This window comes from Nuphar pumila, chromosome 8, assembly GCF_984573655.1.
Source record: "Nuphar pumila chromosome 8, dmNupPumi1.hap1.1, whole genome shotgun sequence".
Classification (NCBI taxonomy): Eukaryota; Viridiplantae; Streptophyta; class Magnoliopsida; order Nymphaeales; family Nymphaeaceae; genus Nuphar; species Nuphar pumila.
In genome coordinates, this window is record NC_143256.1 from 19,429,438 (window position 1) to 19,443,977 (window position 14,540).

The following is a 14,540-nucleotide window of genomic DNA, read 5'->3' on the forward strand; positions in this document are numbered from 1 at the left end:
CACCTGAATCATTGGGCCAAACGATACAAGTCCGATTCTAATACAGACAACAGTGGTGTGAACCCATTTTGACAGGAAAGATGCTTGTTTGCCTTTATTATGTAAACACCACCACATGTTTTCCATGGAGATGTTTGTTTCACCTCCCTTAGTAAAAGTTCTCTTTCCTACGAAAGAGTGTCTCTTTCATCCCCCCCCCCGAAAAGAAAGCAATATCCATGCTTGAACAAAGAAGCGAGTGCGAATAGGCCAAGGGATTAAGCATTCTATTATTTCATCACAATTCCAGCAATGAACATTGCATACACAAATATGATCATGGAAAATATTTAGGTGTATGCATGGCTGATCAGACCGACAAAAGGAGAAGGAAAAAAAAAACACCCAATATAACCCAAAAAAGGCGAAAAACTCACATCAGCAAAATCATATCAAAACACGAGCCATTCTGCTATGTTCTTCTAGTCTTCAATCAAAGACAAACTGGAAAGGGTTTTCCTACAAACAAAACAGAGAATTCTTTTGACGAAGACTGCACAGAGCAAGAAATGTAAGGCCACACAACTTGCTTCCAAAACCAAATCAACCATCAATTGCAGTTACGATCCCGTTACTGCTGCACTAATCTCCACACACGAATGCATGCATCTTCACCAGAGCTTACAACAGTGCAATCATCATTGAAAACTAATCCATAAACACCTCCCAAGTGAGCACCCTTTATGGTTATATGACTTGAAGCTGGCTTATCAACTTCATATATAATTATGCTTGTGTCTAGAGATCCCGTAGCAACCATTGTGCTATCAGGAGACCAAGCCACACAATTTATACGAGCAGTATGGTACAACATGTTCTTAAGCTTAACCTGCAGAAGATAGTCAACTGGTTAGTGAGACAAATGTTCAGGAAGTTAAAAATCAAACCTTGGTAATTAACATTACATTTCTAAAAAGGATTAATGCGAAAGGGAAAGGAAGAAAGAGAGATGGACTATGCAAATGGGAACTAAAAAGTTAGAAGTATGAACAACTTAAATATAGTGACAAAATCTATCAAAAATAAAGAAAAAAAAAACATGGATGAAGCATGACAGCCTTCCACTACTTTAATGTGTGTAAAAAGAATTTAGGAAACAAAAAGAAAATTAAAAAACCATATAGGATTTACATTGTGCCTGATAAATTGAACCATGGCATTTTGCTATGTCACATGGGTGCGGGTGCGACACGGGTGCGGCGCAATTTCAAAAATTTTGGACACGGGGACTCGGCTATATATATATAATTCTAGTAAACAATTAAAATTAAGTAGCCAAAACTATGACCTTAATTTTTTCGAAAGTTTCAATTTGGCATTCCCATTTCTTTATGGTAGTTCTTAAGCTAGCTTTTCTAATACTTGTGAAACTAGTATTTTTTTAAACTGGAAAAGCATTTATTTAGCTATCTCAAATGGTTGGGTTACCTTTTATCGTGTTTTATACATATTTTTACATAAGTTGTGACTTGTGAAACAGTCACACAAACTGTGCACACAGTCTGTGCAATGCAGTCTGTGACTGTGCAGACTGTGCACAGTCACACAGACTGTGTGCAATGACTGTGCAGTTGCAGTTGCACAGTCTGTGACTGTGCAACTGCATTGCACAGTCTGGTTATATATTAAAAAAAAAGATATATAAAAATTGTTTTTTTTTGTTTTTTGTCTTAAAAATGGACATTTTTGGACTCGGTCAAAGTTGACCGAGTCCAAAATGTGGACGGACGCGGCCTAGACTCGTTGACCGAGTCCGACTCGGCGTTGACCGAGTCCGACTCGGCGTTGACCGAGTCCGGGCCGAGTCCGAAGCTGCACCCGTGTCCGCACCCGTGTCGGGGCGTGTCGACTCGGGTGCGGCACCTCCCTAGCCGAGTCCGTGTGACATAGGCATTTTGTAGTCTAGGAAAACAAGGGTAATTATAATACCGCACACAAGGCCATAAATGCTTAAGAATTTTCAAGGTTTTTGGATCTAGAATGCCATTGACATACAATAGAATGAATGTCTACTACATTTTTCATAACAGGGATATTGCGCCGAATCAATTCATTCTAGGTCTTGATTGCTTTGTCACCTTCTCATGAAAATCCAGAACATGCAATTAATAGCAAAGTACACCATTATTATCAAAACTGGTATTTGTCTTATGCACCACAATTTGCTTTGTAATCCCATTGTTGCTTAAAGCTAAACTTATGGTCCCCAATAGTAATATTCCTGCTTATTGCTGATCTCCAATCTTTACTGGGCTCCTTTTCCCAGTTCCTTCAACTTGCTTCATGTCAAATTTTTTGTGTTCTGTAATTTCAGACAGCTTGTAACATGCCCATTCTATCCCTGACAATGCTCATCTTTCTGTTTAATTAACTCTTAAGGACAAGATGTAAGGATACGTGGCATTTCTTCAATATGTGTTTTTATTTTTGCTTTACGTAACATGCATTAGTATTGTATCATTGTCATCAATGGCTCGGGTAATTGATTTGTAGTACCAGTTGGAGTCACACTATCTCAACCGGGCCATATTCAGGCAAACCTAGCTTGACTAATAAAAAAAAATTAACTCAATCCTAGTGAGGATTAATCTATTATGAGAGATCATCCCATGTGATTAATGAGTTGGGACATCAACCTGTTGTAGTTGGAATATTCATTTTCTCTTTCCTATTTCATTGAGTCAAATTGAAATGACAAAAATTGACACAGAATTAGAGCAGCCATGACGAAGTGATCTATTAATCTCATCTTCATGCTTTTTCCTCTAATCTTCTAACCTCTTTCTTCTCTATGGATTTAATATTTTTCAGAAGATTTCTTTGTTTTGAATGTTAAATTTTAAAACACATACTGGAATCATAGGCAGATCTGACTGTTAGCTTTGAACAAATCTGGAATCTAACTTGTTTTTTGGTCCCATAGGCTTGGGTGAAGGGGATAAATGGATTGGTACGTGGAAATGGTAGCTCTATCTCAGCTGGTGGTGTGGTTGGCTGGAACCAAATAATCAAATCTTCAAGGGAGTACGACCTTGCAAAGGGGGGTGATTGAATTGGTAATTAAGTTTATGGTTCAAATCAAGCTTGCAAAGGGGTCAAGCTGAGGTTCCAGACTGACTTATGGTCCAGGGATGTAACTCTTGCTGAAAGATATCCACCGTTTTTTCACATAAACAGAGATAACAGCATACTTGTAAGTGAATGTTGGAAAGGAAGAGCTAGTTAGTTCACTGAATTCAGAAGGAATTTCAAGGAGCAAGAGGTAGAAGATTGGTTTTGGTTATGGCTATTGGATTTTTAGGCCCATGGAAAATTTCTGACAGCGAGAATTCCTTATATGGAAATGTGACGGATGTGTTATGTTCTCTATAGCTTCATTTAGCCATGCTTTTGGCTGTAAAGATGTAGACCACTTTCCAAATGACACCGTCCAGGGTTTCCATCCCTCTCCTACAGCCAAGATATTTGTGTGGCTCTTAGCACTTGATAAGGTTAATAACCAGTGCAAATTGAAAGACAAAAGTTTCCAGCTTGCAAGTACTTGCTATTTCTGTTTCGATGAGAACGAAACAATTGAGCATTTGTTTTGGTTTTATCCAGCATTTCAGTGGTTGTTCAAACAAGCTTTGGATTGTGCCAATAAAATGGCCAGATGGGGATTTAGCTTGGATTGGTCGGAATAGGCCTAGTGGTTAAGAATCTTAATTTGATCTATTCTGTAAGCTTGTTGAAAGATTTCTTATCCCCTGGCTTAAATTATTTCTCTTAGACAAAAAAAAAGGATTTACATGGTTTGCAAAGTGTTATAATGTGCATCTCCCTAGCATACTGTCTGTAGACTCTGTACATACACCAATTCTTGTTTTCTTTTTGTTATGTGTGTGTGCTTGTGTTCAAGGATTGATACACACACACACACACACACACACACACACACACACACACACACACACACACACACACATATATATATATATATATATATATATAGAGAGAGAGAGAGAGAGAGAGAGAGATGGTACCTCTCGAGTGACATGGTCCCATACAACAGCTTCTCGATTGAGATCACCAGAAATAAACATAGAGGCATCTGGGGAGAAACGAATGACGTTAATAGCACCACGATGCTTCTCAAGGACTGACTCTTCAGTGAGAGTGTCCCCATTGACAGAATAGACGTGGAGTTTCCCATCTTGGCCACCAACAATGGCCTCACTTCCATCAGGTGAAATTGCAGATGCCGTCACAGCAAACCCAAGATTCAGAGTTGACAACACTTTGGATCCACGAAGCATGATTACTCCTGAATCAGTTGAAAGCAATGCCAGCTCGGGCTTATCAAGTGCAATATTTAAGTCCTTTGGTTGTGCACCAATATCAATTTGTTCTTCATCACCACACTGATCAGCATGCAGCGGAATTCTCCTTACCTGTAAAATTTTGGGAAAAGGATCATCTCTTGTAGCAAAAGCAAGTTGAACATATTGTACATAGCTACAGTTGTTGTACAGTCAGCAAAATATAAGCCCCACAGCAGGATATCATCAATTGGAATTTGGCAGGTAGATTAAGAAATTGTTCCTTATTAAAGGAATATGCTATTCATCAGACTTGGTGAGCAATACTACCGTGTATTGAACTTTTATAATTGGCTGCAAAGCTTTCCAGACAAGAATATATGGACTATCCCTGATATTTACTATCCGAACATCAAAGAAGAGGACCAAATATTTGGAGAACACCTGATAAAATCATCAAATTGGACTAGGACAATATAACTTAAAAACGAGGAGAAAATCTCCAACCGAATAGCCTTTGGAAATCTTTCACATGTTATTGCCATTAGACATACTAGCGAGCACAGACATGCTCCCAGTCTATGTCACAGGGACTCACCAAAGAGGCCTCTGCACCCACGTCGACGCGACGCGGGTGTGGCACCCAATTCGGTCAACCCGCACCCAAGGTTATCATTGTCCAAAATGGACTTGGTTAACTTTGTCCATTAAAAAAAGGGACAGGGCTCGATAATGGGTAAGGGTACCTCGAGCACCCCCCTCCCCCCCCAATTAAAAAAATAAGGGGGTACCTCGAGAAGGGGTAAAGAGGGATGGGGCTTGAGAATGGGGTACCACGAGAAAGGGTAAAGGGGTGGTGTTAAAATATATATATATATATATATATATATATACCCTCCCGCACCCTCACACCCAAGTTCTTTTAAAGTGCCGCATCGCCGCCCCCGCATCTGCACCCGTACCTATGTGACATAGCTCCCAGTTTATCCAATACATATATGCACATGTATGAATAAAAATTGTAGTTAGTTGCCTGTTTATAGAGAGCGTGAGAGAGGTTGACTATACCATGCACGTGCGAAAATCAAATTCCACTTGTACAACTTACATAATGAATAACAAATAGTGTCAACTGTCACATACAAATCAATTCCTTATGCTGTGAACATTGGATCAAGAGAATTTCTGCTCATGACATTTTATATGTCAAAATTACAACTGTCACGGTAACAATGTCAGAACAAAACAATATCCATAGTGCTATGATTAGGCCAATGAAGCACTGCTCGTCATATTATATCATTACATGGCAAGGTGTACCTTTCAAAAGGTATATGTGTAATTAGGTTAACCTAAAGTTAGACATAACATACAAGAGAGTTGACTGCGACATCACCCACCATATGAGGCACTTTACAGCCCTGTGGTACCTCCTGTTATCTCTTCTCTATTCTTCGTCTTCACCACATGAACATAAAGTTGAATTACTTGCTTAAAAGATGTAGTACTGCTCATTTCAAGCATGGGCGTGAACAAATCTCAATTCATTTTTTATTTCTTCTCAAGGAGTATTGAAAATGATATTACTTGCATATTTTGGTCAAACTATTTCAATGGAATATTATATAGAATTTCAAAGGCTATTTAAGTTTCTAATTCAAGAATTTGACATCAAGAAATTGGTCTCATTTACGTACCTCTTAGAGATTGAAGTTACAAGAACAACAAAGAGTATATTTATCTTTTAGAGAGAATATGTTGGAAGATACTGTTATTAATCAGTTTGGAGCCTTGTGAATTAACTAACATATCTGTTATCCGATTAGCCTGATTAATCAATTCATGCACAATGAAATGATACTGAGATGGGCCATGAATATTAAAAAAATTGAAGGCTACTCATCAAAAAGGAATCTTCTATGCCAATTCCTTTGAAGTACAAAATAGATGACCTGCATGTATGTGCATAAAAGAACCGCCTCTGGTTTTATTTTCTTTGAGAGTGAATTCCGTACCATTGAATAGAAAAGAGACAAATGATCATAAACTTAAATGTTGAAGCCAAATTATAAAGCCATGTCTTTTGGGCCATTTGAAAAGAATTCATGTAAAAGCAATATTACAAAAGGCAGAGATTCAGGTGAAACTTCTAGGAAGCTTTATGGTGATAAATAATATCTATGAAAAGAAGCAACCATATATTGGTGACTTGCCACTTTAATAAGAAAGAGTTGCATTCAAGATGTTTAGCACTTCAAATTTTCTGAACAGAATTGCAAATTCTCCAAGAGAGTTCAAGGCTTGACTTCATAAATCAATTCGATAGATATCTTTGCAACACCTCAAGATGGAGCATTGTTGCCTATCTCAATTAGGGGTGGCAATCGGGTCGGGTTGGCAGGTCGACTCGGCGGGTTGGCTGGTCAGCATACCTCAACCCGACCCGTTTATTAAACGGGTCGGCTGTGGCAAACACGAACCCGACCCGTTTATTAAACGGGTAACCCGACACGACCCGCCAACCCGTTTATAAACGGGTTGGGTCGGGTAAACGGATTGGCAGGTTAGCAGGTTGACCCGCCCGCCTAACCCATTTATTAAACGGGTCAGCTGGGTTGGCATACCCCTAACACGAACCCGACCCGTTTAATAAACGGGTTAGGCATGAAAAGATACTGTCATTTAGTATAAAGTCTCGATCTCAGGATCCAGACCCAATTCCTTTCATTTTAAACACATGCTCATTAATGTTTCATTAATGACATGCTATAATTTTATCATAACATGTAATGGGTATTTTCGTACCCTAGCTATTGTATCTGTGTGTATTTAATCAGAGAAGCAAAAATGAATACCCTGATTAGGGATTTTTGCTGCAGCCTCGTTCTCTCTCCCCATGCTGTGTTGTTGCTTGTAGATGAAGAAAGGAACCCATGATTTCTATCATGGTATCAGAGCAGCAGGTTCAATATTGAAGATCGGTTCCTTCTATGACTGATTTGTCTCCTTCTAAGGTACCTGTTTTCTCATTTTTCCTATCGATTTCTCTTGTATTTAAATCTGCAGTCCGGACTGAAATCTCTTCTTCGTACTCTCCTCTTTCTTTTTGCTCTTTTGAAATACATCATTAATCTGCTTATTGTCTTCTTCAAGTACCTCCTTTTGATTCCCCTTTTTTATTTAAGCCAACATGTTTCTCTTATTTCCAAAATCCAAAACTGAAATTTGGTCACGTTGGCATATTTCCTCCTTCTTTCATTCCCTGTTGTTCTTCTGTCATATCTACTACTTCTTTCACATTGCTGCACGTGATCTTACCCATCCATAAGCAAAATAATCAAGCAAGATCAATTTTTTTGATCTATGTGTGATTACAAGAGTTGAAAAGGATCACTCCAAACTCATTTGCATATTGACGTCAGATCAGATTGTGATCTGCACGCCCAGATCTATCTTGATTAAAATAATTTCATCTTCGAATTCATTTTCATCTCTGTTTTGCCTGTTTTCTCATTATTCTAAAAGGAAAACACATTATTTTCAAAATAACGTACCTATTACTGATTGAATTTTATTCAGAACAGATTCTTTACTGTGCAGTCCTGTTTTTCTGCCTCGTGTTCATCAGTTAAAAAAAAAAAACTAGTCTGGTCTTTAGACTTCTCTGATATTAAAATTTATGTTCTGAATTATACTAGAATTCAATTGTGGTTGGGTCTTTGTCGTAAGGCCATTTCTTATTTTTTATTCCTTCTCTTGGTTGGATCTTATTCCTTCTTGTTTTTGGCTTCAAAAGAATATGGACTCATTCCCTCATTCTCAGTCTGGTCTTTCCTCAAACTTTCTCAGCCAACTCGTGTCTGAGAAACTGAACAATTCCAATTTCCTAACTTGGAAGCAACAAATCATACCATTCATAAGAAGTCAGGACCTTTCTGGACATCTGGATGGTTCTGTTCCTGTTCCTCCAGAATTCATACCACAAGAAGAAAAGAATGGTGAGAAAGATCTTTCTATTACCTATGTTAGAAATCCTGAGTATGTATCCTGGATGAAGTGAGATCAGGCGTTGGTTGCCTATATCACTTCTACATTGTCACAAGAAGTGCTTGTGGCAATTCCAGATGACTGCTCTGTTAAAATGTAAAATTGTGCAAATGTTTCATATTTACTGACAAAAATGATAAACTTTCTCCTCGTGTGATTCCCTGTGCCTTTTTAGGATATGCTGAAAACCAGAAAGGTTATAGATGTTTTGACTTCAAAAATAATAAACTATATGTGTCTAGAAATGTTTCCTTTCTTGAAAAGGAGAGCTTCTTTGATTTTAGAAAATTAAAAGACGTCACTGAGTACTCCTTTTTGCTAGATCTAATATCAACATCTGATGAATATGACCTTGATTGTAACTTTGATGATGATCAAACAATTATTGATCTTAATGTTGAAAATGAAGAAGTTCATAGAGATACTAGTATTCAATATTTCAGGCGACAAGAGTCTAATCCTCCATGTGCACTTGAAAAATATTCTAACATTCCAACTAGACAATCATCCCGAATCTCGAGGCCTCCAGGAAAGTTTATATCAGTGGCGGAGCCAGGGGTGGGCATGGGTGGGCGGCCGCCCACCCTAAAATTTGAAACCGAGTCGACTCATTACTCGGAAAACCGAGTCGAATCAGGACTCGTGAAACCGAGTCGACCGAGACCCGGGCTCTCGATGAGTCTAGAGCCTGCCAAAAGAGGCGAGGGGTAAAACCCTAGCCAGTTTTCTAAAGCTCTGCCCCTCCGTTCCAGCGTTCCCCTTCAGTCACAGGCAAGACGGCAACCCCATTCGCCGGCAACCCTTGTGCTCTGCAGTGCCGCCGGCTTCCCTTCGGTGAACCCGCGGTGGCGGTGCCCCTCTCCGAGCTTCTCCCTCTCGGCTGCAATCTCCGGCGACGCGAGGCACCGGTGTCGCAGTCAGTCGGACCTTTGCCAATCTCCGGCAACCATCGCTAGCAGTTTGAAGAAGACCCTCTTATCTCCTAAATTTGAGGGTGGGTTTTGTTCATGTTCAGTGGCTCTGGTGATACAGTATCCAGTTATCCATTCTACAGGAGCAATACAGGCCAATCCTTCAATTTGGTTCTTGATCCTTTCTTTTTGGGGCACAACTGAACGTGGGTCTAGTTTCTTTCCTCCTTTTTGGGCGCAACCTCATTGGAAGAGTCAATCTTGCTATCCTTTCTTGGTCATCATGCGTGCATAGGACTCTCCTTTTATGCCTGCTGCTAAAACAAGGTATGGATGTCTATCAATGTAACGAAGGCAACGGATAGCGTATCTTTATCTACTAGATAGTTGGTGAGTGAATTGCTTGTTCTCGATTGTCTAGGATTCTTGTAGTGAGTAACTATGGCCATTGACAGATTTTAATAATTGGGCGTCTGTATTTTTTGTCTAACAGGCATTTTTATACTCTTTTTGCTTGAATTCTGCATATGGTGCATGTTGGTCATCATCGGTGTCATAAAAAATGTATTCATTTTTAAGCTTAAAGCTTTTTCGGGGTTCTACGGCCAATCTTGGTGGTCAGAGGCGGAGCTGGGGGGGGCGGGGGCAGGAATGGGCTGTAGCCCAGTCCTGCCTCTCGAAACAGTTAATTTTTTTTTTTTTAAAAGCCCAGTCCTAGCCCAGCTCAGCCCTGACTGCAGCAAATAGTTTGATTTGTCCATATAAAATAGATTTTTATTAATAATTGTAGCCATTTTTTATTTTATCTCAATTTTTTTTTTCAGGGGGCGCTGCCCCCGAGCCCCCGACTATCACGCCATATTTTTTTTTGCTACACCCCTGTTTGCCCATCCCCCACGTCAATCCTAGCTACGCCACTGGTTTGTATCATACGAGTCTTTCTCACCCACATATAGGGCAGTTATTGCATTAATTCACTCATATGAAGAACCATCCACATATTTTCAAGCAAAAAATGATATCAAATGGATAGAAGCCATGAAAGCTGAATTAGATGCACTTGAAAAGGCTTCTACATGGAATATTCAAGATCTTCCTTCAGGGAAGAAAACTATAGGATGTCGATGGGTTTATAAAATCTTGCTGATGTCTTGGCTCACAATCAGTATATCATCCATATAAAGCAAGAGAATGATAAAATTACCATCTGGAAATTTCTTCACAAACACACAATGGTCTGTGGAGGTTCTTGAGTATCCATGCTCCTTCATAAAGAAATCAAAATTCTTATACCACTGCCTTGGTCTTGCTTCAATCCATACAAGCTCTTCTTCAACTTGCAAACTAGGTGCTTTTTACCCTTGTCAATGAAACTCTCAGGTTGCTCCATATAAATTTCTTCTTCCAAGTCACCATATAGAAATGCAGTCTTCACATCAAGCTGCTCAACTTCCAAATTCATGCTTGCAGCTATATCAAGCACAGTTCAGATGGAGGGCATCTTCACAAGTGGTGAGAAGATCTCATCAAAGTCAACTCTTTTCTTCTGAGCAAAACCTTTCACAACAAGACGTGCCTTGTATCTAGGTTGAGAGTTGTTTTCATCAGTCTTCTACTTGAAGACCCATTTGTTCTTTAACACCTTCTTCCCTTTAGTTGTCTTTACCAGATCAAAGGTGTGATTCGCATGCAATGAATCCATTTCTTCTTTCAATGCCTTAAACCACTCAGACTTGTTTTCATCCTCCAAAACTTCTTCAAAAGTTTCTGGCTCACCTTGATCTGTAATCATCACATACTCATTTGATGAGTATTTTCTGGATGACTGTTTTTCTCTAGTGGATCTCCTTATCGGAGTCTGAGGAAGTGACTCTTGGGGTGTTGGCTCCCCCTCAATTTCTGACTCAACACTTCCTTCCTTTGCATCATTGCGACGAGGTGGAATCTCCTCCACGAAATCATGAACAGTCGGTGCATCTAGGGGATCTAAATCAATAAGATCACCTGTACTGGACTCTGATGGCTCAGACTCACCAATGTCTTCAATGGTCTAATCTTCCAATAAGACAACATCTTGACTTCTGACCACCTTTTTATCAATAGGGTCATACAGTCTGTAGCCAAATTCTTCATGTCCATAGCCAATGAATATGCATTGCTTGACTTTTGGATCAAGCTTGGACCTCTCTTCCTTCGGAATGTGAATAAATGCTCTACAGTCGAACACTCTTAAGTGTCCATAGAAAGGTTCTTTTCCTATCCAAACTTTCTCTGGAACATCTCCCTTCAAGGGAATAAAAGGAGACAAGTTGATAAGATCAATTGTTGTCCTCATTGTCTCACCCCAGAAAGATCTTGGCAATTTAGAGTGTGACAGCAAACATCTGACTCTCTTAAGAATGATGTGCTTCATCCTCTCAGCAACCCCATTCTGTTGAGGTGTCATCCTTATAGTTCTTTCATGCTTGATGCCATGATTGGTGCAATACTGATTAAATGGCCCAATGTATTTGCCACCATTATCCGAGCGAACACACTTCAACTGCCTGCCAGTTTCTTATTTAGCCATGGCCTGAAAGTGCTTGAATACATCTAGAACTTGGTCTTTAGTCCTCAGTGTATAAGCCCAGACTTTCCTAGAGTGATCATCAATGAAAGTCATAAAGTACAATGCACCACCAAGTGTCTTGACCTTTAAAGGTCCACACACATCAGAATGTACAAGATTTAGAACATGAGATTTTCTAGATGCAATGCATCTATGGAAAGAAACTCTATTTTGTTTACCATGGAAGCAATGAACACAATGTTCCAAAGATGTACCTGCTGCACCTGTCAGGAACTCTTTCTTAACTACGACTTGCAGCCCCTTCTTGCTCATATGCCCAAGCCTTCTATGCCATAATTTTGTGGACGAGCCAGTCTCCACAACATTCACAACACTCTTCCAGATCTTCTCTTACAAAGTGTAAAGGGAACGAGCCTTTGTTCCTCTGGCTATCACCAATGAGCCTTTGGTTAGCTTCCACCTTCCATCACTTTAGGTGTTGTTATAGCCCTCATCATCTAACTTTCCAGCAGAGATCAGATTCAGTCGGATGTCTGGTACATGCCTCACATTTTTCAGCAACAACTTACAGCCAACATTTGTTTCCAAGCAAATGTCGTCCATGCCAACAATCATTGACACATCTTCATTTCCCATTCAGACATTACCGAAATCACCTTGCGAGTAGGAAGTGAAGAAATCAACCCGTGAGGTAACATGAAATGAAGCTCCAGAGTCAATCACCCAATCGGTCTCCTGATCGATCAAATTTATGCTAGTGCCATCACAGACAACCATGAGCTCTCCATCTGTGACTGTGGCACCTTATTTTTCTTCTGAGCTCTTCTCTCTGTTCTACTCCTTAAGCTTGAGCTTCCTGCACTGTCGCTTCATATGCCCCTTCTTGTGGCAATAATAATACTCGATGTCTTTCTTTGAGCTCGAGTGTGAGTGGCCTCTGGATTTGCCATGGTAGTGCAGAGCCCTGCTCTTACTTCTGCTTCTCCCCCTGTTTTCAATCACAAGCGCCTTTGAGGTAGAAGGACCTAATGACTTTCTCCTGGACTCTTCATTCAACAGACTGCTGGTAACTTGGCTCATCGTTACCATTCCATCAGGTGCAGAGTTACTGACTGTGACCACCAAGGTTTCCCAACTCTCAGGAAGGGAAATAAGAGAAACAAAGTTTGTAACTCATCATCAAAAGTGATTTTCATTGTGGCCAACTGATTTACAATGCTTTTGATCTCATTCAAATGCTCTGCAATAGAGCCGCCCTCTTTATACTTGAGGTTCACAAGCTTTCGAAATAGAAAGGCCTTATTCACTGCTGCCTTTCTATCATAAAGGCTCTCTAGTTTGGTTCAAAGACCATGCGTCAAAGTTTCTATGGATACATGATGAAAGACACTATCATCTATCCATTGTCGAATGAAACTGATCGCCTTTTGGTCTAGTTTTTTTCATTCGACATCTTTCATCTCTTCTTGTTTGCCTCTCACACCGTCTATGGGTCCATCCAAATCTTTATAACCCAAGAGGTCTTCTATTTTAGTTTTCTATGCCATCCAGTTTGTGCCATTCAAACTGATCATACGCCCAATGTTATTCTCCATGACTTCACACACAAATATACTAACCAAATTTCTGATACCATATGTTGGGCTTAAAATGGACGTACCGGGTCTCCCCACAAGTGTGAATTGATGAAAACAATACGATGATGATAGTGGTAGAAAAATAAACCAAAACAAACTAGCTGCGAAAATAAAAATAGCACACAACGATTTACGTGGTTCCCTCTCAACTGAGGTATGTCCACGACGACCAATAGGTCAACAACTTCCACTATCTTCAAACAAAGATTACAAAGTGGCCAAAAGGCATAAGCCTTACAAACACACAAGGTGTAACGAAATGAACAAGAGGATATGCCTCACTGAGGAACAAAGAACGAATGATTTGAAGAACTAGCTTGACGAAGCTGTCTTGAAAGAAGTGTCGCAACACTTCTTGTTTTTTTTTTCCTCCGCACCCTTTCGGTGCCCTAAAAGTGTTTCTCACACTCTCTCCCTAATATTCTGCCTTTTTTGCTCTCTTCCATTGCTTTTGCTCTCTCATCCATCCCTTAAATAGAAGACAAGACTCACATTAAATGCGGAAGACTAAATATCTTGCATAACTTACGATGCGCCTTATCACAAATCGCTATCCAGCGATACCACAAATCGCTATCCAACGATAACCACAAATCGTCATCCGACTGAAACACATAACGCTAACCACAAATCGCTATGCAACTGAAGGCACTCACCACAAATCGTCATCGACAACTCGCTGAACCTCAAACTCTGAACAGTTGAATAGTCATTTAGCTGAGAGGACTTCTACAAATCGCTATCCAGCAAATACTCCAAATCATCTTCGAAAAGATCAAGCATCGTGCTTGAAATTCTGCAGTGATACTGAATGTGCATCGAACCAATGGATCCCACAAAGGAGGGAAACCCAACATATATCTCATCAAAGGGTGTTATTCTATAATATCTGCCCAACAGGTCTCCCGCTAACTCGAGTGAGCATTCAAATATTTGTCCCACATTCGTTCGTGAAGGTACTCTTAATGGATTGAATGCCATATCAACTGGTGTCCCATTTTGCAAATAAGACATATCCGGTCTAGGCAATTTTTTTGAA

At 39.9% G+C, this 14,540-nt stretch overlaps 1 pseudogene; it reads right to left on the bottom strand.

Moving 5' to 3' along the window:
* Positions 1-610: 610 nt before the first annotated feature.
* On the bottom strand, positions 611-12,500 carry LOC149829723 (actin-interacting protein 1-2 pseudogene; annotated as a pseudogene).
* Positions 12,501-14,540: the final 2,040 nt, after the last annotated feature.